Below are 22,810 nucleotides of genomic sequence, written 5' to 3' on the forward strand. Positions count from 1 at the left end.
GATGGACAGGATTATTGTGGTTCCTCTCCCTCCGAGGGAGGGCACTGGTGCTCAGTTGGCTAGTCCTGTACATGCTCTGGTACGGGCTCAACACCCTGGTCCTGGCCCCGGGCTTCCTGGCCAACCTCCGGACATCAATTCTGGAGTTCTTCTGGCCAGGACTGTACTGGGTCTCTGCAGGGGATTTCCACCTGCCCCTGGAGGAGGGAGGGCAGGGCCTGCAGAGGCTCCTTTATGGTGCAGGTAGTCCGGCATGGAGCGTACTGGTGCACGCCTTCCTGCGCCACTTCAAAGGGCTCCAGTATGACTGGCAGCTCCTTTATCTCCATCAGAGAGGTCTTCCGTGAGACCTCTCTGGGCTGCCGGTCTTCAACCAGGACCTCCTCCGGACCTGGAAACTGTTCTCAGTGACCAGGTCCATGGCAGCCACTGAGGGGGCAGATCTCCTCACAGAGCCCCTGCTACACAACCCCAGCTCCGTGTGCAGGTGGTAGAGTCCTGCTTGGTGCACCAGAGGTTGGTCCTGGCAGAAGTCACCAGAGTCGGAGACCTCCTGGACTACGACTGGGGAGACTGGCTGGATCCCCTGACACTCGCTCGGTGCGTGGGGCTCTCTAGGCCACGTACTCCATGGCGCGTACTTCAGGAGGCGAGGGCCACTTTACCGCCCACTGCTCGGGCTTACCTCAACCAGGTCCTGCAAGAGGGCACCCCCCGCCCACCCTCCACCCCAGGGCCTCCAGACCTTTTCATTGAGCCCCTGCCCCGTGGACCTGACTGCCCCCCACCCCCCGCCACCCCTTCACCATGAGCTGGCCGCACGATTTGCAGCCAGTTCATTTCCAGACCGCACCAAGGAAACATATATGCCACCCTGGTCCTGGGGCCCACTCAGGATATCAGTTGGCAGGTCCTTCACAGAGCCGTGAGCACGGGCATGTACTTAGAACGGTTTCATAGAATCATAGAATAACAGAGTTGGAAGGGACCTCTGGAGGCCATCTAGTCCAACCCCTTGCCCAGAGCAGGACCAATCCCAACTAAATCATCCCAGCCAGGGCTTTGTCAAGCCTGACCTTAAAAACTTCAAAGGAAGGAGATTCCACCACCTCCCTAGGTAACGCATTCCACTGTTTCACCACCCTCCTAGTGAAAAAGTTTTTCCTAATATCCAACCTAAATCTCCCCCACTGCAACCTGAGACCATTACTCCTTGTCCTGTCATCTGCTATCACTGAGAATAGTCTAGATCCATCCTCTTTGGATCCACCTTTCAGGTAGTTGAAAGCAGCTATCAAATCTCCCCTCATTCTTCTTTTCTGTAGACTAAACAATCCCAGTTCCCTCAGACTCTCCTCATAAGTCATGTGTTCCAGTCCCCTAATCATTTTTGTTGCCCTTCACTGGACCCTCTCCAATTTGTCCACATCCTTCTTATAGTGATCACTACCCGTTGAGCCCGACAATCTAGCCAACTTTCTACCCACCTTGTAGTGCATCCATCCAGCCCATACTTCTTTAACTTGCTGACAAGAATACTGTGGGAGACCGTGTCAAAAGCTTTGCTAAAGTCGACGAATAACACGTCCACTGCTTTCATCCACAGAACCAGTTATCTCATCATAGAAGGCAATTAGATTAGTCAGGCATGACTTTCCCTTGGTGAATCCATGCTGACTGTTCCTGATCATTTTCCTCTCATCTAAGTGCTTCAGAATTGAGGACATGCTCCATGATTTTTCCGGGGACTGAGGTGAGGTGAGGCTGACCGGCCTGTAGCCAAAAACACTGGCTCCCAACCCTATACTTTAACCACTTGACCATAGTCCTTTCCTGGAGTCCTGCTTCCAGTCCCCAGCTTTAAAAACTGCATCCTGAACAGTGGAGCTGGAGTCAGAGGCCAACGCTCCCTGGAGACACAGTTATGAAGGGGACACCAGTGGAACAGAGAACGCAGGGAATTGGGCTGGAAGCAACTCAGCCGTGTGGACAGAGCAGTGCACAGGGCTTCATCAATTTGACTTAAACTGCAACCGACTTTGCACGTTGTGAATGAAACAACCACTAGGCAACACTCCCCTCACAGGAGCAGGACTGGAACCCAGGACTCCTGGCCCCAACCCACTGCTCTAACCACTAGATCACACTCGTCTCCCTAAAATAGCAACAGAACTAATGACAGGTTTCAGAGTAACAGCCGTGTTAGTCTGTATTCGCAAAAAGAAAAGGAGTACTTGTGGCATGAGCTTTCGTGAGCTACAGCTACATGAAGATGTCATCAATATAGCGCAAGTAGAGTAGGGGCGTTAGGGGACGAGAGCCGAGGAAGCGTTGTTCTAAGTCAGCCATAAAAATGTGGCCATACTGTGGGCCATGCGGGTACCCATCGCAGTGCCGCTGATCTGAAGGTATACATTGTCCCCAAATGTAAAATAGTTATGGGTAAGGACAAAGTCACAAAGTTCAGCCACCAGGTTTGCCGTGACATTATCGGGGATAGTGTTCTTGATGGCTTGTAGTCCATCTTTGTGTGGAATGACATCTTCATCATCTGGACCCATGGAAAAGAAGCCCTTGAGAAATTCCACCATGATTTCAACAATTTCCATCCCACCATCAACCTCAGCCTGGTCCAGTCCACACAAGAGATCCACTTCCTGGACACTACAGTGCAAATAAACAATGGTCACATAAACACCACCCTATACCGGAAACCTACTGACCGCTATTCCTACCTACATGCCTCCAGCTTTCACCCTGACCACACCACACAATCCATCATCTACAGCCAAGCTCTGCGATACAACCACATTTGCTCCAACCCCTCAGACAGAGACAAACACCTACAAGATCTCTATCAAGCATTCTTACAACTACAATATCCACCTGCGGAAGTGAAGAAACAGATTGATAGAGCCAGAAGAGTTCCCAGAAGTCACCTACTACAGGACAGGCCTAACAAAGAAAATAACAGAATGCCACTAGCCGTCACCTTCAGCCCCCAACTAAAACCCCTCCAACGCATTATTAAGGATCTACAACCTATCCTGAAGGATGACCCAACACTCTCACAAATCTTGGGAGACAGGCCAGTCCTTGCCTACAGACAGCCCCCCAACCTGAAGCGAATACTCACCAGCAACCACATACCACACAACAGAACCACTAACCCAGGAACTTATCCTTGCAACAAAGCCCGTTGCCAACTGTGCCCACATATCTATTCAGGGGACACCATCACGGGGCCTAATAACATCAGCCACACTATCAGAGGCTCGTTCACCTGCACATCCACCAATGTGATATATGCCATCATGTGCCAGCAATGCCCCTCTGCCATGTACATTGGTCAAACTGGACAGTCTCTATGTAAAAGAATAAATGGAACAATTCAGATGTCAAGAATTATAACATTCATAAACCAGCCGGAGAACACTTCAATCTCTCTGGTCACGCGATTACAGACATGAAAGTCGCTATTTTACAACAAAAAAACTTCAAATCCAGACTCCAGTGAGAAACTGCTGAATTGGAATTCATTTGCAAACTGGATACAATTAACTTAGGCTTGAATAGAGACTGGGAGTGGCTAAGCCATTATGCAAGGTAGCCTATTTCCCCTTGTTTTTTCCTACCCCCCCCCCCAGACGTTCTTGTTAAACCCTGGATTTGTGCTGGAAATGGCCCAACTTGATTATCATACACATTGTAAGGAGAGTGATCGCTTTAGATAAGCTATTACCAGCAGGAGAGTGGGGTGGGAGGAGGTATTTTTTCATGCTTTGTGTGTATATAAATAGATCTTCTACACTTTCCACAGTATGCATCCGATGAAGTGAGCTGTAGCTCACGAAAGCTTAACGCTCGAATAAATTGGTTAGTCTCTAAGGTGCCACAAGTACTCCTGTTCTTTTTGCGAATACAGACTAACACGGCTGCTACTCTGAAACCAAGCAGGAGGATGTATCTCCATCAGCAAACTAATCAGCTCCAACTCTGCTACTAACAGGGAGCAGGCGCGCAGGATAAGAGAGGGCCGTTGCAGTGCAGAGTTGCCCTTTCCCTTAGGCACGCACATGCCTGGGATGGTTGTGCCTGCACTAAGCAAGAGAGACTCTCTGTACCGTGCATCAAACAGCTCCAAAGATGGGCAGCAGTGCAATGGCTCCCCTCCTTTGCAGGGCACCTTTCCAGGTGGCTTCCCTTTCCAGAGAATCCCCAGGCTCGCCTGCTCAGCAGAGGTTGCCGTGTTAGTGAGGCAGCCCTGAAGGTCACTGAAGTAATCTCCTTGCCCTTATTACATCCTTCTCCAGCTCTCTCTTGCTATAGACACCTGCAGAGGTTGAACTGATCTGCAGGCCCCGGGTACTTGGCATTGATTTGAATTGGCAGCCAGGAAGCGTCCATCTCTTCCTTCTTTTCCAGCCTTAAGCATTTTCTGGTTTGTGCATGAGTGTATGTTTGTGCGTGTGTGTATTTGTGTGCTTGCACACCTTCCTGACTGCACTTTGGCAAATTGTCTTACAGCCTGGAGCAGCTTTGATCACCACTGCAACATGCAGCTGCAGGCCTGTAAAAGCTCCCCACGCACGCCAGCCCTTTAGTTAATCAAACGGATTAGGGTTTGATGCTCCGTCTTCTGCGGGAGCTTCTTCTCTCAGGGCATTCCCAGACCCTGCTTTTTATTTTCAGCTGTTTATGACACACCGGCTGGTCTCAGCTGGCAGGGTGTAACAAAGCGCTACGCCTTTTCAAAGAAAAGGGGGGTTCAGCTTCTTGCAGATGCACCGATCCTCAGCTCAAGAAACCTACAGGCTGGCTCTTCAGCTGCTGTCGCTCCAAGGAAGTCAATTGAGTGAAGTGACATCCATGGGGCTCTGCTGATTTCAGCCAGCTGCAGATCTGGCCCTGCCACCCTCATTATCCCTGGATTCATGCTCAGAGACCCATGTTACAGTAATAAAAAGTAACCAATCCTATCAGGCGTCCAAATATTGGGGAGACAGACGTAGGGTGGGGGAAGGGTAGAACACACCAGCAGAGCGAACAATGAGAGGGCAACAAATATTGCGTTAGTGCCACGGTTTTTCTGGGTGGGGAAGGGGGTTAGCTAGGAGGGGATCAGTGAAATGGGAAGGAGGAAGGGACAGGGCAGGGGAGAAAAGGGATATGGGGTGGAGCAAAGCTGAAGAGACTGGCTGCGTCTACACTGAAGCTGCAGTTCCCAGCTGGAGGGAAGATCCTTTCATGGATTGAGAAGTGGTTAAAAGACAGGGTAAATTTTCAGAATGGAGAGGGGTAACGAGTGGTGTTCCCCAAGGGTCAGTCCTAGGAGCAATTCTATTCAACTTATTCATAAATGATCTGGAGAAAGGGGTAAACAGGGAGGTGGCAAAGTCTGCAGATGATACTAAACTGCTCAAGATAGTTAAGATCAAAGCAGACTGTGAAGAACTTCAAAAAGATCTCACAAAACTAAGTGATTGGGCAACAAAATGGCAAATGAAATTTAATGTGGATAAATGTAAAGTAATGCACATTGGAAAAAATAACCCCAACTATACATGCAATCTGATGGGGGCTAATTTAGCTGCAACTAATCAGGAAAGAGATCTTGGAGTCATTGTGGCTAGTTCTCTGAAGACGTCCACGCAATGTGCAGGGCAGTCAAAAAAGCTAGCAGGATGTTAGGAATCATTAAAAAAGGGATAGAGAATAAGACGGAGAATATCTTATTGCCCTTATATAAATCCATGGTATGCCCACCTTGAATACTGTGTACAGATGTGGTCTCCTCATCTCAAAAAAGATAGACTGGCATCAGCAAAGGTTCAGAAAAGGGCAACTAAAAGGATTAGGGGTTTGGAATGGGTCCCATATGAGGAGAGATTAAAGAGGCTAGGACTTTTCAGCTTGGAAAAGAGGAGCCTGGGGGGGCTATGATAGAGGTCTATAAAATCATGAGTGGTGTGGAGAAAGTGAATAAGGGAAAGTTATTTACTTGTTCCCATAATATAAGAACTAGGGGCCACCAGATGAAATTAGCAGCAGGTTTAAAACAAATAAAAGGAAGTTCTTCTTCACACAGCGCACAGTCAACCTGTGGAACTCCTTGCCTGAGGAGGTTGTGAAGGCTAGGACTATAACAGGGTTTAAAAGAGAGCTGGATAAATTCATGGAGGTTAAGTTCATTAATGGCTATTAGCCAGGATGGGCAAGGAATGGTGTCCGTAGCCTGTGTTTGTCAGAGGGTGGAGATGGATGGCAGGAGAGAGATCACTTGATCATTACCTGTTAGGTTCCCTCCCTCTGGGGCACCTGGCATTGGCCACTGTTGGAAGACAGGGTACTGGGCTGGATGGACCTTTGGTCTGACCCAGTGTGGCCGTTCTTATGTTCTATTCTTACCTGTGCCAGCTCTGATTGAGTGTAGCCACAGTGGGAGGGTCTAGTTGCTCTGAGTACAATCCTGCCTGAGGTCTGAGGTACACGGTCTGGCAGCTAGCCCCTGCTTGCGTTGCCGCAGCGACACTGCTAGGTGTAGTGCACTAGGTTGAGCCAGCTCCAGTGTAGACAGAGCTGGGAGGAAGCGGGAGCAAAGAGCAGGGTTGGCGCAAACAGCCAATCAGCACAGGGCAAAGAAAATCCAATCAAAACAGTAGACAGCTCCTGAATGTGCAGCAGTCCCTGCTCTGGCTGATTCTGCCTCTCCTGGCCAGAGACTCTGGCTGGTTCCACTCTGTAGTTTCCCCCCATGGCCACATGGCAGGGGAATCTTGAGTTGGGGAGGGAGAGCACAGGGAACAGTCACCCAGGGGCCAGGCCTGTGGGGACCAAACACTGGCTCTGCAGAATTCACTTCTTTTGATAGTTTTTACTGAAAATATCAATGTTTATATTAAGCCCTTTTTTATCAAACTAAATTGTCACAGTTGTACAAAATTCTGGGTTTTGAGCATTTTTGTTTCCATTTTTATCTACTTAAATTTTCACTCTTCCAGGAGATTATGGGGGCGGGGGGTGTCAGCCAATAAGTATTTAACAGTAGCAGCCGTTGAGATCCAAAAAGTTAAAGTTAACGGTTTATAACTACAAAGTGCCAACCTCACATGTCAAAGTGTAAAAAGCCTTAAACCCTCCGATTTTGGAATAAAAGTGGCAAGAGCCGATGTGGTTCCCACAGGTGTAAGCCACACACAGCCTGGCGCCCAAGTAACACAGTCGGGTTTCCAAAGTGATGCCGGTGCCAGCTCCTGAGGGGCTCAGCTTGGTGCCATACTAGGTACTCTGTTCTGGTGGAGTGCATCTAGGCCCATCCCGCGCAGCGCAGGGATCTACCGAACAAGGGAAAGCCTTGTGCAAAGTCAATGCCATGAATCCTGTCAGCCAGATGGAAAAGTAGCCTGGCACTGCCAGGTTCTGACCCTTGGAGGAGGCTGGATTCAGGCCCCCCCGCCTTCCTCCCCTTCCCTCTGCCCTGCTCTGTAGCACTTTGTTCTCTCTGAGCAGCACTGTTGTTACATATTCAGTGCCCAAGGTTGCATTTTCCAGACCTTTAACCTCTCGCCTCATAGACTCATAGAATATCAGGGTTGGAAGGGACCTCAGGAGGTCATCTAGTCCAACTCCCTGCTCAAAGCAGGATCAATCCCCAACTAAATCATCGCAGCCCGGGCTTTGTCAAGCTTCCATTTCTTGTAGGATTGATTTGTGTGCAGTGACCTTCTTGTTCATATTAATCTCACCTAGACACTCTCCAGCTGAGCCAATGCCGCAGCAGAGTGACAAGTCCACACTCCTGGCCGCATCCTGCCTGAACGAGTTACCCCCAGGCACAAGGATGGTTTGTTGGCTCCCCTGGAGTTGCCATTTTTGTTCTGATCCTTGTGGTGTGAAGTCCTGCCCTGAGGACAGCAGCTTGGTTTTTAGGCAGGTCAGCTAAGCCAAGGGATACTGACCCCAATCAGCCTCTGTCCCGCTTGTGAACATTGACCCAAAGTTCTGCACCTGCCTGGAGAAAATGAACGTAACAGCCTCAGCAAAGGCATGGAGCAAACAGCTTCCTCCTGATCTCTCTTGACAAAGCCCTGGCTGGGATGATTTAGTTGGTGTTGGACTTGCTTTGAGCAGTGGGTTGGACTAGATGACCTCCTGAGGTCTCTTCCAACCCCGATATTCTATGATTCTATAATTCTCTTATCCTTGGAAATTCCTTTCTTGTCTTATTGGTGATCCTGCACTTCCTGGGAAATGCATAGCAACTCTCATTTCAGAGGAGTGTGACACAGATCATAGAATCATAGAATATCAGGGTTGGAAGGGACCCCAGAAGGTCATCTAGTCCAACCCCCTGCTCAAAGCAGGACCAATTCCCAGTTAAATCATCCCAGCCAGGGCTTTGTCAAGCCTGACCTTAAAAACCTCTAAGGAAGGAGATTCTACCACCTCCCTAGGTAACTCATTCCAGTGTTTCACCACCCTCATAGTGAAAAAGTTTTTCCTAATATCCAATCTAAACCTCCCCCACTGCAACTTGAGACCATTACTCCTCGTTCTGTCATCTGCTACCATTGAGAACAGTCTAGAGCCATCCTCTTTGGAACCCCCTTTCAGGTAGCTGAAAGCAGCTATCAAATCCCCCCTCATTCTTCTCTTCTGCAGGCTAAACAATCCCAGCTCCCTCAGCCTCTCCTCATAAGTCATGTGTTCTAGACCCCGAATCATTTTTGTTGCCCTTCGCTGGACTCTCTCCAATTTTTCCACATCCTTCTTGTAGTGTGGGGCCCAAAACTGGACACAGTACTCCAGATGAGGCCTCACCAATGTCGAATAGAGGGGAACAATCACGTCCCTCGATCTGCTCGCTATGCCCCTACTTATACATCATCATACAGATGATTTAAGCTGTGAAACATGAAAGCTTATGACGTGGCACAATAGCCTAGAATAGTCAGTGTAGGTTGGACAAGGGTGCAAAAGGGAGCCGGACTCAGTTCAAACGAAAAGGCCTCCTCAGATAATTCAAGGACTGGGTTCAGATCACGTCTGGTAAGCAAGAGAAGTGTGGGACCAGAAATCAATGGACCAAAACTGGCGTGTCGGAAATTAGGTCTAATTTGTTGATGAAACAAGGGAAAAGATGGGCTAATCCACCCATTGCTCCCCTTTTGAGAGCCTCAGAAAAGACTTTGGGGTGGGGGGGCAGGAGGGAAGCTGGCTACTGTGACACTGGCTGACTGAATGGTGGGGAAGGAGCGAGTCCTACCACCCCCTTGGGATCCCAGGGTCCAATGTGACACAGCTGTGCCTTCTTCATCCTAATCCTGAGAGATGTCCTGACCAGGCCAGAGACAGGGGACCTAGCTGTCATCATCCCCACCATCTTTGGCTAAATCTAAAGCTGTGTCTCCCCTGCTCCATGTCTCCTTTTCCTTCCCCACCTTATTTCTTTCCTTTCCTACCCCTCTCCTTTGTCTTTCTGTCTAACCAGAGTCTGGCTTAGCCAGGCAACACTGCTGTATGCCTGTGCCCAGAAGGCTCTGGTACACATTTGCCAGGTCTTGGCATGGCTGATCAGCTCATGGGCTGGGCCTGCGTTGCTCCAGCAGCCAGGCTGCAAATGAGTTGACACCAGAGACAGAAGCTGCATTTTTCTCTCTTTGTTGTTCTTTCCTCTCCCTTTGCGCCTGTTTGGCTTGTTTTGTCTGCTAGGAAACAGGATTGGACTTTAAGAACAGCTCCGACCTATCTCAGCTAAGTTCTCGTTTCCCTCCAAAATGACTGTTATTACCATCTTCGATATCATCTAAGAGACTGTCAAACCCAGGGACTTGTCTGTTCAAAACCACTCCTCAGAAAAAGGGAACAAGGGATGGTGTTTAAATGAAAGCCTCACTTAATACTTTACGTTGCAAAGGCTTTCACTGGTTTTCCTTCTTTTCTGTATTTTTAATGAAAGGTTACAAAGGATTTTTAATAGTGTGTTGGCCATGGTACTCTGTCAGCTGAGGTCTCAGATGCCAAACCCTGGAATTGTTTAATGTCAGACAGTTTCAAGGTCACGTTGACAACCGTGTCTTTTGGGACCCATATATTCTATCTCAGTTAATACAACAGAGGCATATCGCTGCTCATCTCTAGGCCTGAGGCTCCTGTCGCTCTGAGCCGTGTATAGCAAAGTGGCTGCCATGAAGGCCTAGAGTTCACCAATGTGCCTGGAAAATTGACAATGGCCCAGATTTTTGAAGGTATTTTGGCATTGCAACACCTAACTGATTTAGAAGCCTCTGAAGGGATTTAGGCATTTAGCAGCTTGTATCGGTGGGATTTTGGCTCCTAGGCAGGGCCATCCCTAGCTGTTCTGGGGCCCTATGCAGCCCCCCCCAGGGGGTGCATGTGGGGCCCCAGGCCTCTGCATGGGAGAAGTGGGGGGCTGGTCACAGGCCTCTGTGGGGGGGCAGGCCTCCGCGGGGGAGGAGGGACTGGCTTGGGGGGCTGGGGGAAGCACCCCCCAACACTCACCAGTGGCATGGCTGGGGCTGGATTACTGCACTCCCGCTACGGGTGAGTGCAGGCCCGGCCCTGCTGCACTCCTCAGGGGCGTGGGGGGGGCGGGGCGGGGCAGGGCTGGGGCAGAGCAAGGGCAGGGGCCCTGGGCAAGCGCCGGAGCCGGAGCAGCACGTAGCCCCATATTTTCTGGTGCCCTCTGCAGCTGCATGCTTTGCGTATGGGTAAGGACGGCCCTGCTCCTCGGAACCTAAATAATGTTTGAAAATTAGATTTAGTCTCTTAAATTAGTTCAGCATTGCAACACAGAATACAGCAATGCTTATATGCCTTTAGAAATCTGGCACAACGCCTTTTATTGCCCTTTGTAAACACCAGTGGTGTTCAAAGCACTTTCCTCGCCTTCAGACCCTGGCTAAGTGCATTGATAACGGATTGTTCTTGTTTCATCAAAACCAGCCTGCTTATTCCAGCTCCCCTGCGAGAAATGGGCTGCTGCTGCCAATTGGCACCCGCCAAACAGAAGGAGGCAAGAGTCTGAGAGAAGAGATTTCAAGTGGAATGTTGCTCAGTACAGACTGTGTGATAAATTACTGGATGGGTGTCACTTAACTCCCTAGCAGAGCATAAGCTAGAAGCAGTTCCCTTGATTCATTCTCATCAGCCGCACCTGGGAGTTTCAGTAACTATCTCAAATTTTTCCATGTCGCCCCACATAGACTCAATGTGAAAGGAGCAATTATGTCACCAGAAAACAGGGTTAAAAGATGCCGCTGCTGGTTCCGAGCCCTTCTGTTGCTGCCTCTGTCCTCCTTTGCTATGGAGATCGCCCTCGCAGCACAGGGTATGGCACTGGGACAGCTTACCTGGATGCTGCTGCCCAGACCAAAACCCTGGACTGAATGTGAATCCAGATCCAAACTTTTGGCCCAATCCTGCAAGGTGCTGGGCATTTCAGATCCCATTCACTTCAGTGGGAGACACCTCTTGGGTGGCACTCGGCCCCGCTGCAGGATCAAGCCCTTTGTGACTTGGCTCCCATCTATGATGAGCTGAACTAAATCCCTATGTGAAAGTTTGGATCACAGAAGCTCCTTTGGGCTGCCACCTGATGTGCCTAGACTATCTCTGAGCCCGTTTTCCCTGTGAGCTTGGGACTTCAGTCCCTTGCCTTGTTTGAGCTAGACACGCTTGCCTGCTGCAAACACAGATCGAAGTCTGAACCATGTCCCACACAAGCTGCAAGCTTAACTGAAAACAGCTTAAGAAATGCTCCTGTCTCCAGCACTCAGATACCCCAATGGGGTCCAAACCCCAAATAAATCCATTTTACTCTGTATGAAGCTTATACAGGGTAAACTCAAATTGTTCACCCTCTATAACACTGATAGAGAGATATGCACAGCTGTTTACTCCCCCAGGAATTAATACTTGCTCTGGGTTAATTAATAAGTAAAAAGTGATTTTATTAAATACAAAAAGTAGGATTTAAGTGGTTCCAAGTAATAACAGACAGAACAAAGTAAATTACCAAACAAAATATGCACGTCTAGGCCTAATACAGTAGGAAACTAAATGCAGGTAAATCTCATCCTCAGAGATGTTCCAATAAGCGTCTTTGACAGACTAGCCTCCTTCTAGTCTGGGCCCCATCCTTTCCCCTGGTACAGTCCTTGTTCCAGCTCAGGCGGTAGCTAGGGGATTTCTCATGACTGCAGCCCCCTTTGTTCTGTTCCACCCCCTTATATAGCTTTGGCACAAGGCGGGAACCTTTTGTCTCTTTGGGTCCCCACCCCTCCTTCTAAATGGAAAAGCCCCAGGTTTAAGATGGATTCCAGTACCAGGTGACATGGTCACATGTCCTGTGAGACCCCAAGCCAGAGGTGGGCAAACTATGGCCCATGGGCCACATCCGGCCCGTGGGACCATCCTGCCCGGCCCCTGAGTTCCTGGCCAGGGAGGCTAGCCCCCAGGCCCCACCCCCGCTCTTCCCCCTTCCCCGCAGCTGCATGAGCAGCACGGCTTGCACCCGCCCACCTCCCAGGCTTTCTAATAAGCCTGTTCTGCCACTCTGAAAGGCATGGTAAGGGGGTGGGGAGGTTGGTTAAGGGGCAGGAGGTCCCGAGGGGTAGTCCGGGGGCAGTTGGATGGGGCGGAGGTTGGGGGGGGGTTAGGAGACAGGGAGCGGGGGGGGTTGGATAGGGGGTGGGGTCCCGGGGGGGGCGGTTAGGGGTGGAGAGTCCCAGGAGGGGGCGGTCAGGGGACAAGGAGTGGGGGGGGAGGGGGAAGTGGGAGGGGACGGGGGCCAGGCTGTTTGCGGAGGCACAGCCTCCCTACCTCGCCCTCCATACAGTTTCGCAACCCCGATGTGGCCCTTGGGCCAAAAAGTTTGCCCACCCCTGCCCCAAGCCTTCATTCTTCCTGGCCTGACTCACAGGAAGGCTTGCAAGTAAACAGAGCCATCTACAGTCAATTCTCCTGGTTAATGGGAGGCATCAAGATTCCAAACCACCCCACTTTGCATAATTACAATAGGCCCTCAGTTATATTTCAAGTTTCAGATACAAGAATGATGTATTCACCCTATTTGTATGAATGTATGCAGAAGAACATAACCTTTGCACAGATAGGTTACATGGCATATCTAGCATAAAACATATTCCAGTTAGGTCATATTTACATTCATAAGCATATTTCTATAAAGTCTTATGGGAGGACCGTCACACCCTGGATCCAGACTCCCCTAACCTGGGGAAGTGTGGATCTGGATCAGTGCATCGAGACTCAGGCCTGAAGTCTCTGTTGCATGGTTACAAGGAGCTGTCTTGCATGTTTCTCCTTTGTGCTCATTTCTCCCTAGCACGTGTCATGTTCAGGCAGCCACAGGAGTGAGGGAAGCCCAAGTTCAGGTTACAAATAGGGGTTCAGGCAGTGCTGTGCGCTTACAGCTGTTGTGATCTGCAATGTGCGAAACCCAGGATGATTCTGAGGCTGTAGAACAGTTGCCACTGTTCCCTGAGCACCATGACACATTTCCCAGATCAGCTTCCTCAAAACAGAGACGATCCTGGGAAAACCTAGACAGCTGGCAACCCTAAGCCATGTGCACGTGGACTGGCTACTGGGATTTTCCTCCAAATGCTTCCCTCCTGCAACCTGGGCTCCTCCCTCCAAGTTCCATGCAGGTTACTGCACAGTACGTAGCAGCTACTTGGTCCATGAGCCTGCCTGACCCAGGCTGCTCCTGTAATGGACAGAGGGTGCTCTGAGCTACTTGGGTTGGCAGCATACCAAAGGAGCTGTTGTGACACCTGCAGGAAGCTTCAAGGCCATCAGAGCAGCACCAGATCAGTACGCTAAAAGCTCTTCGAATTGGAGCTTATGTTGGCAACGCCTGGTTTCCAGTTGGTACAAATCTGTAGCTTGATCGTTTAAAAAAATTTTGGAGTAGGGAATAGCAAAATATTAGTGTGACCGAGCTGAAAGGAGATACCTACTCTTGCCTGCTTTACTCCCCTGCGTACGTCCCATTGATGTTAGTGGATGAGGATTATGATTTCCACCAAATCGGTTTCATTTTCCTTCGCTGCAAACTCTGTTGTCGACAAATAACCCAGGTGCACAGACGCCGATTCCGTGGGTGCTCCAGGGTGGGCACACACACCAGAGAAAAACAGTGGCTGCTCAGCACCCACCAGTCACCTGCCAATCGGCTGTTCGGCAGTGGGCGGGGAGAGGTGGAGCAAGGGTAGGGTGTGGTCAGGGTGAGGGTGAAGCCAGCATAGGAAGAGGCAGAGCATGAGTGTAGCCTCAGGGAGGGGTGGAGCAGGGGTGGGAAGGGGCGGGGCCTCAGATAGGGAAGAGTGGGGGCTGAGCCTTGGGACAGAGCAGGGGTGGTGCAGAAAGTCAGGGCCTGTGCCCAAGGTGTACTTGTGTTGGGTTAAATGTTGAAATCAGATCCTTTTGTTTCCCAGTCCAGCCCTTGCTTTGTTCCCTTCGCCCTAGAGCAGCGCTCCTGGGGGCTCACCTGTGTGGCTGTTTCGTTTTTGGATCACACAGAAAATCTTTTGAAATGGCTTTAACATGTGTGGGGAAACCAGAGTGGTTTCCAAAACGCTGCTCTATGCCCAAAGCTCACTGCTCCCAAAACAACACTGGCTGGGTTATTTCCTTACCCACTAAAGGTTTCTTTTTTGTTTGCTCATTCATTTTAGTTTCCATGACCCCAAATAAGCTTCTGGCTCCAGGTTTGCAGTGCCGAGAGCTTCAGAACTGAATCAAATGCCAGTTTCCGGGGAAGCCTGCTCCTGGACAAAGGTGAGCAGTTTCCCTTTGAAATGAGCGAAGGGGGGCAGCATAACTTACTTGACTGATCTCAGGAGCACTCCCAGTTGTGGAAGAAGAGATTGTAAAGCTGGAGGGACCTGCAGACTGATGCCGCAAATGCTGCTAGCTGTGTGTACCTCGCTGACGGCAGCTCACCCATAACTTGGCAGACTTGGATGTGGTTTTTAAAGCTGTGTATGGGTGTCCAGTGCTGGAGCAGTGGACGTGCCCTAAAAGCGGGGGGGGCCACACATGCCAGAACCATGGCCCCGCCTCTTGTACCTCCCCTTCTCCCCAAGGCCTTACCTCTCCCACTGCCTCTTCCCCTCCCCAGACCCTCACCCCCTGCTCACTCCTCTCCACCCCTCCCCCCATGGCCCCATCACTTTTTAACCAGCCATAAGGGTGAGCAATGACCTCCGGGTCCCACCCCCATTCTGGTGCCCTGGAAGGTGGAGCTAGACCAATTCAGCCTCAAAATAAGGTGCACTTTTGTAACAGTGAGAGTAATTAACACTTAGCACAACTTGTGGGAGATTCTCCATCCCTGTCTGCCTTTAACTCAAGGTGGACTGTCGTTGTCCAGGATCTCCTCTAGCTCAGCCAGCATTGCAGGGCTGGATGCAGACAGTACTGGCTGAGTGTATCTGGCTTGGCATGAGTCTATTAACCACGGCATAGTGCCATATTGAAGGCTGTGAGACAGTGTGTAAGCCTGATATTGACACCTCCAAGTTTTAGCCCCTCCAAAACTCCTCCTTTTATTCTGCAATTTCTCCTGGTTAGGTGGCGGCCACAGCTGCTTCTCTCCTCTGCCACCATGTCCGCTCCTTACGAGCATGCTTGGCTTGGACACTTTTCAGAAGTTCTCCCTGGCTTTTGTCCCCTCCCGTCCCCAGCACAGGGTGCACCAGAAAGCTGAAGGCAGCTGGATTTCATGCTCGGAGATCTCATGCTAGATGTAGTGAAGTGAGACTCACTGGTGCAGCGCCTCCTGCTGGTTGCCCTGGGAATTAGCTCACTTCCAGCTTGGAGCACCCTCTGCTGGCCGCTCACCTGCCTCAGGCCCCCATGTCCCTCCCAGACCCTGGTGCCCCTTACCCTAGGGTTCTGGTCCCAACAGGACCCCCACTCTCTGGGTCTCGCCTCCCAGGGGAACCCCCAACCCTCTAAGCCCACCTTACCTCAGTGGCTCCCGCCAGTCATCATCTCCCAAGGGCCACATTGGGATTGCATTGGGAGGGCCAGGTAGGGAGGTCTCATCCACCCCCTCTCACTTCCTGCCCCCGACTGCCCCCCTCAGAATCCCCAACCCATCCAACCCCCCACTCCTTGTCCCCTGACCACCCCCACCAGGATCCCCCACCCCTAAACACCTCCCCAGGACCCCACCCCTATTCAACCCTCCCTGCCTCCTGACCTCCCCTTGACTACTACCCAGGACCTCCCACCCCTTAAGTAACCCCCCCCACTCCCACCCCCTTACCATGCTGCTCCGAGCATCAGGACAGACTTATTGGAAAGCCTGGGAGGTAGGCAGGCGCAAGCTGCACGGAAGGGGGGACAGCAGGGGAGGGGCCAGGGGCTAGCCTCCCCAGCCAGGAGCTCAGGGGCCAGGCAAGACAGTCCCACGAGCCAGATGTGGCCCACAGGCTGTAGTTTACCCACCTCTGATCTAGCCCCTGTTCACTGAGGCAGACTACAGTGTAATGGCCACTCATCATTGGCAAGAGGGGGGTTTGGACCTGCTGCCTTTTCCTGCAGCCGCCGCCGCCCCCCCCCCCTTTTTTTTTTTTTTTTTTTTTTTTTTTTTTTTTTTGCTCCATCAGGCAGCCAGGCCCATCTCTCTCCAAAGCTAGAGAGAGACTGACCCAGCTTCCAGCTCACAGCCCTTTAATAGGGCCCAGCCTGGCCCTGATTGGCTGCCTCCCAGCCTTTTCTTATTGGCTCTCAGCCCCAGCCGTCCCCAAGGGCTGGCTTTTAACCCTTTCTGAGCCGGAGCGGAGTGACTGCCCCACTACACTAGGCTCACGCTGAGGGTTGCCAGGTGAACAGTTTTGAAGCCCATTGAAAGCAAAAACCACTCAATGCCGGGAACACCGGTGAGATCTCCCCACAGGCCCCAGACAGATGGTCAGAGGCCTGTGAACAAGTCCTCAGAGGGGCGCTACAGAGTTACTCGGGAGCACGTGAATATTGATGAGGCTGGCTGTGTTTCCAAATCCTGTCACTGTGCACAAAATGCCTCCCTGCCATTCCAAGTGGTGCTGACAGGCCAGCCAGGTTTTGGAGTGGGCCCTTCGCTGTATCACTCCCTTGGTTATCATGGAAAATAGGTCTGTGGCCTTAGCCAGTTCAAGCACTTCCAGCGTCCCAGAGGTGTTAGCCAATCAGTGCAGTGCTCCAGGTACCCTAAGCACCGTGCCTGTGTACAGAAGGGCCCAGCTGCATTTCCGAGTGGCAAAGCCACTACCCCAGCTTGGGAGGCTCATTGGCGCTGGTTGTAACAGCTCTGAAGGGCACAACTCAGCGTGGTTGTCTGCTCTGCTATCCTCCCCGGGTGACATGTCTGGAGCGTGCCATCTCTTTAGGCCCTGAAACTGAAGCGCGGCTGTACCGTGAGACCGGTGCTCCAGTGCTCTCCTCTTGCATAAGCACTGACGGGCAGTTGAGTCCAGCACCGTGGGGTTCCCAGTGGCACGAACCGTCAGTGCTTGGAACAGCTTGGAACAGCTGTGGAGCAAAGTGCTTCCAATCTGAGCTCCTGGCTGTGAAAACTCCACTGGCCTGGAGATAGAACTTGCAACCTCTGTGTGCCCAAGCCCTGCAGGACACCCATTGGTCAGGCGATCTCACATACTTACTTACACAGATACTATTTGCCAAGCATTGGACCCTGCTAGATGCCAAAAAAGAAAACTCTAATTGATTTAGGGCACCAAAATACCTTTGACAATCAGAGCCTTCCTGTTTATGTGACGTCTAATGAGGAGCTGTATCCAGGGTTCGGGTGGGGGTGGTGCTGAAACCATAGTCAGAGATTTCTGCATTTGAAGGCCCAGTCTACACCCACACATGGCACCATTTTAACTAAACTCATTTAGTGAGATCAGGGCAACCCCTATGTGTAAACACTCTGAATTCAGTCTGAGAGGGGCCGATATCAATGGTAACATTCAGTAGCCAAATGAATTAAACTAAGTTAGTACTGGCCACTTTTACCCCAGTTTCAGAGCATCCACGCACAGAGGGCTGCACTGATTTTAACTAACTGGGTTCAGGAACTGATTTTAAGTGGTGCAGTGTACGTGTGGCGCCTAGCCCTAACACTGGGATTGGGTCTCTTCTTATTTATGCTGGTTTACCTTGGTGGAGTTTCTCCTCCTGTTACACTTTCACCTGCTGTAAATTCACTGGCTGTGGAATTTCTCCAGCCTTACACCACTCTGAGGGAGAAAAGAATCAGGACCATTGCACTGTTTTGGTTCTATAGGATCACAGAATCATAGAATATCAGGGTTGGAAGGGACCTCGGGAGGTCATCTAGTCCAACCCCCTGCTCAAAGCAGGACCAATCCCCAACTAAATCATCCCAGCCAGGGCTTTGTCAAGCCTGACCTTAAAAACTTCTAAGGAAGGAGATTCCACCACCTCCCTAGGTAACACATTCCAGTGTTTCACCACCCTCTTAGTGAAAAAGTTTTTCCTAATATCCAATCTAAACCTCCCCCACTGCAACTTGAGACCATTACTCCTTGTTCTGTCATCTGCTACCACTGAGAACAGTCTAGAGCCATCCTCTTTGGAACCCCCTTTCAGGTAGTTGAAAGCAGCTATCAAATCCCCCCTCATTCTTCTCTTCTGCAGACTAAACATCCCCAGTTTCCTCAGCCTCTCCTCATAAGTCATGCGTTCCAGTCCCCTCATCATTTTTGTTGACCTCCGCTGGACTCTTTCCAATTTTTCCACATCCTTCTTGTAGTGTGGGACCCAAAACTGGCTACAGTACTCCAGATGAGGCCTCACCAGTGTCGAATAATATTCAGTCATGTTGGCAATCCATCTTCTCTCCTCTGGTGCAAACTGCTGAATGAGCCAATGCTGTTTTAGGGAATCGGTTCAGAGTTCAGGAGTAATAATGGGATTGGATACAGTGGAAAATTGGTGCAGAGCCACTTAGTAGATGGAGTTTTTCAAGATGAGTCCAGGATGAAATGAGAGGGCCTGGTGGAAACTAGCCACTGTCAGGGCAGGTGCAATTGGACTAATAGCTCTGTGCTATTCATTTCCTCCTTCCTGACCTTTGGAATTAATTGCAGTGTCGAGTGGGATTGCTTTAGCAGAGCTAGCATGGTCATTAGAGATGCTGTCTCTGCCCTGACTGGGGTTTGCTATCAGATTGTTAATGTCACCGACAGCCTATTTCTATAGAATCATCTCTGCATGTGAATGAAGCACTCCAGGTGCTGCTGGCTATGCTGGAGGAGGGCGGTAGGCGGATGTGCCTGCTGCATTGATTACTGCTGAGGAGATGAAATCAGGCTTTGTTTTGTTACTTAGGCTGGTTCAGTCAAGCCCTGCAACAGAAATCTACAAGCTTTATGGTGGTTGAGCGGCATTGATGCTTCCAGGTACAGGATCCCAGTTGTAAAAGGGGGAAGAGCATCCCACTGACCATTTGTTTTTGTGTCCTCTTGTGACTGGCATGATCTTGTTTCCTGTAGGAGTCTGATCCTTGCCATGAAAGATTGCATGACTTTAGGGCAAGACTTTCCAAAGCAACTCATGATTTTAGTGGCCTCTGGTTTTGAGGTCTCTTCCAACCCTAATATTCTATGATTCCTTGATGTTAGGAGGGTAAAGTAGATGAAGAAGCTTATATGTCCAGTAGTTCCTCCATATGAACCTATTTACTTTAGTAAACACCTCTCCCTTTAGGAACCTTGCTTGAAGGAGCACAAAACTTGACTACTCTAAGGAAAATTTCAGAAAAGACCATCCAACAGTATCAGTCACAAGACAAACAGATTGATGTGTACACTGATGGTTCCTCAGACAAATTCTTCTGGAATGGTGGTTGTGGGGGCTTCATCCAGTGGCCTAACAGAGTACAGGAAAAGCATTTGTTCAGGGTAGATCAGCTCGAATCATATCGCTGAATGAAAACTATGTCAACACACTGTAAGAAGTAAACAGCAGGAAGAGAGGCAGGAGTGGTGTTTGCTGACTCACAGGTGCTGATCCTCAGTCCCTTTCAAAGAAACCAGAACACCATCACCAATGCAGTTCAGAAGCTGGCTTGGAGGATCGGAGAAGGAGGCAATACACTGACCTTTCAATGGATTCCGTCGCACATTGGTATGAAGGACAATGCCACAGCAAGAGATTAGCCAGCCCCTTCCCTTGTATTCTTTGAAATAGAGCCACAAAGCTCTGTCACCGTGGTAATCGTACCAGGCCAGGACGCTTATGGGGCCCTTTGTAAGGGCTCGGGCCACTGTGTCAAATCCGAAGAGTATCAGTAGCCTTACAATGTCACATTCTGACGTGCAGGCAGATGTTAGATCCTGGGCCTGACACAACCTACAGAGTGGCTATGGTCCCACCACTATTGATTTTCATTCCTGCGGTGTGTCCTGTTCGCAATCTCATGATCCTGGAAAATAACATCCACTGTGCTTTGATATCAATCCGAGGATCTTTTCTCTTTCAACCACTTATGTTGGATAATATTTTCCTTGACATGGCGTTAATGTCCTCAACCGTTGTCATTTGTATGTGAGCTTCCGATCTTCCAACTTTGGCCAGGAATTCAGGGCACACAATTCAGTGGAGGGCCCCCTCTCTCTGCCCCTAGTGAGTGGCAGATATATCGGAGCTTCCCTCCCTGTGTGGCAAGGACATGTCCCATGAGACGTGCTGGCTGCTGGGCACAAGGAGAAGGCTGGGGTGGCATCCTCTCTTTGTGTTATGCACTGCAACTGGCAGCACCAGGGAGTGAAGTCATGGAGAGAGTCGTGGCCCAGACTTCCAGCTGTTGGGCTCAGAGGCCAAGCTTCCTCCTTTCCCTGTGATAAGCCATGAGGGGTCTCTTATTTCATCCTCCTGCCTACAGCACCACTAACATCCATACTGTGCCTGTGCCAGGACCTGAAGCTCTTTGCAGGTGCTAGTTAAGCCTCCAAGCCCCCTCCCAGGTGCAGGAAGCATTATACCTGGCGGCGGGGGGGAACAACTCCACCAAGGTCACATGGCAAATACAGCCACACATAGAACCCAGGAGTCCAGAGTGCCATCCCTCTTCTCCAACTACCACAGCAAGGCCTAGAATCCAGGAGTCCTGACTGCTAGTCCCCTTCTCTTCTTCTGCTTCCATATGAGGAGAGAGGAAAAAGACGGAGACTTGGAAAAGAGACGCCTAAGTAGGGGGCTGTGCTAGAGGTCTATAAAACCATAACTGATGTGGAGAACGTGAATAAGGAAATGTTACTCTCCCCTTCTCATAACACAAGAAGCAGGGGTCACCCAATGAAATTAACAGGCAGCAGGTTTAAAACAAACAAAAGGAAGTATTTCTTCACACAGTGCACAGTCAACCTGTGGAACTCATTGCCAGGGGATGCTGTGAAGGCCAAAAGTATAACTGGGTTCAAAGCAGAATGAGACATTCATGGAGGATAGGTCCAGCAATGGCTATTAGCTGAGATGCTCTGGGACACAACCCCATGATCTGGGTGTCCCTAAACCTCTGACTGCCAGATGCTGGAACTGGACGACAGAAGATGGATCACTCGATAAGTTGCCTTGTTCTGTTCATTCCCTCTGAAGCACCTGCCATTAGCCACTGTTAGAAGACAGGACCATTGGTCTGACCCAGAATGGCTGTGCTTATGGATAATTTTGCATAAGTCAAGTTAATGAGTGGAGGGAGTATGAACTAGTGGTTAGAGGAGGAGGTGTCTGGGTTCTGTTACCAGCTGTATCAGTGATTGGACAAGTGGTGCAGGGCAAGTCACAGTAATGCTAATAAATAACCACTTCACACAGCTTAGGACTGGACAGGGGCCAATATCACCCTACCTGTAAAACAGTTGCTAGAGGTTATCCCAAGGGTTATCCAGCTGACTTCAGTAGCATGGAAAAGTACTGCAGAAAATAATTGAAGGCAGCTAGCCTCCTCGCCTAGCTGAGTGTGATGAGACAGTGACAAACAGCATCACTTTAGTGAAGATGAGCCGTAAGCCAGGAACGTTCCAAGAACGAGTTAACCCATGCAACTGCAGGGGAACTGCTGGGTTCCATTAATTTATGGAGACTGTTCACAGCTTTTTGATAATGTTCCTGACAAGAGAACCTGGTATAGACTAAGAGGTAATGCCCTGTCATGCATTTAAAATAGGTTTAGCGATAGGTAGCAAAGAGCGGGAATAAATGGCCAGTTGGCAGTGTGGAGAGAGGTTAATGGAGGGCTGCCCCAGCAATGTATTCCTGACGAGCCGCAGCAGGTTGTAACAAGTGGGGTGACATGACTTGCTGCATTGCACCACAGGGTTTGGGGAGGCTTGCAAGGCACTGCCCAGGAATCAGGCTACCCCAGAGCAGCTGGGACTCAAGGTGATGCCTGTCACAGGGCACAGTGTCAACTGCCCATAGGCAAGTGAGTTATCCCTCAAAGCAAGCTCCCAGGGCCTGCGTAGACAGCTAAGCAGGGACGTACACCAGTGATTCAAACAGAGGCGGATTTCCTGGGGCCTTGGGCCAGAGCAAGTGAGGTGCCCCACCCCACGCTTTCTGTCTGCGGTCCCACCCCCCTTCCGCCTGCGATCCCACCCCCTCCCCACGCTTTCTGTCTGCGATCCCACCCCCTCCCCACGCTTTCTGTCTGCGGTCCCACCCCCCTTCCGCCTGCGATCCCACCCCCTCCCCACGCTTTCTGTCTGCGGTCCCACCCCCCTTCCGCCTGCAGTCCCACCCTCGT

Source organism: Lepidochelys olivacea, assembly GCF_965140295.1.
Source record: "Lepidochelys olivacea isolate rLepOli2 genome assembly, chromosome: 12".
NCBI classification, from domain to species: domain Eukaryota; kingdom Metazoa; phylum Chordata; order Testudines; family Cheloniidae; genus Lepidochelys; species Lepidochelys olivacea.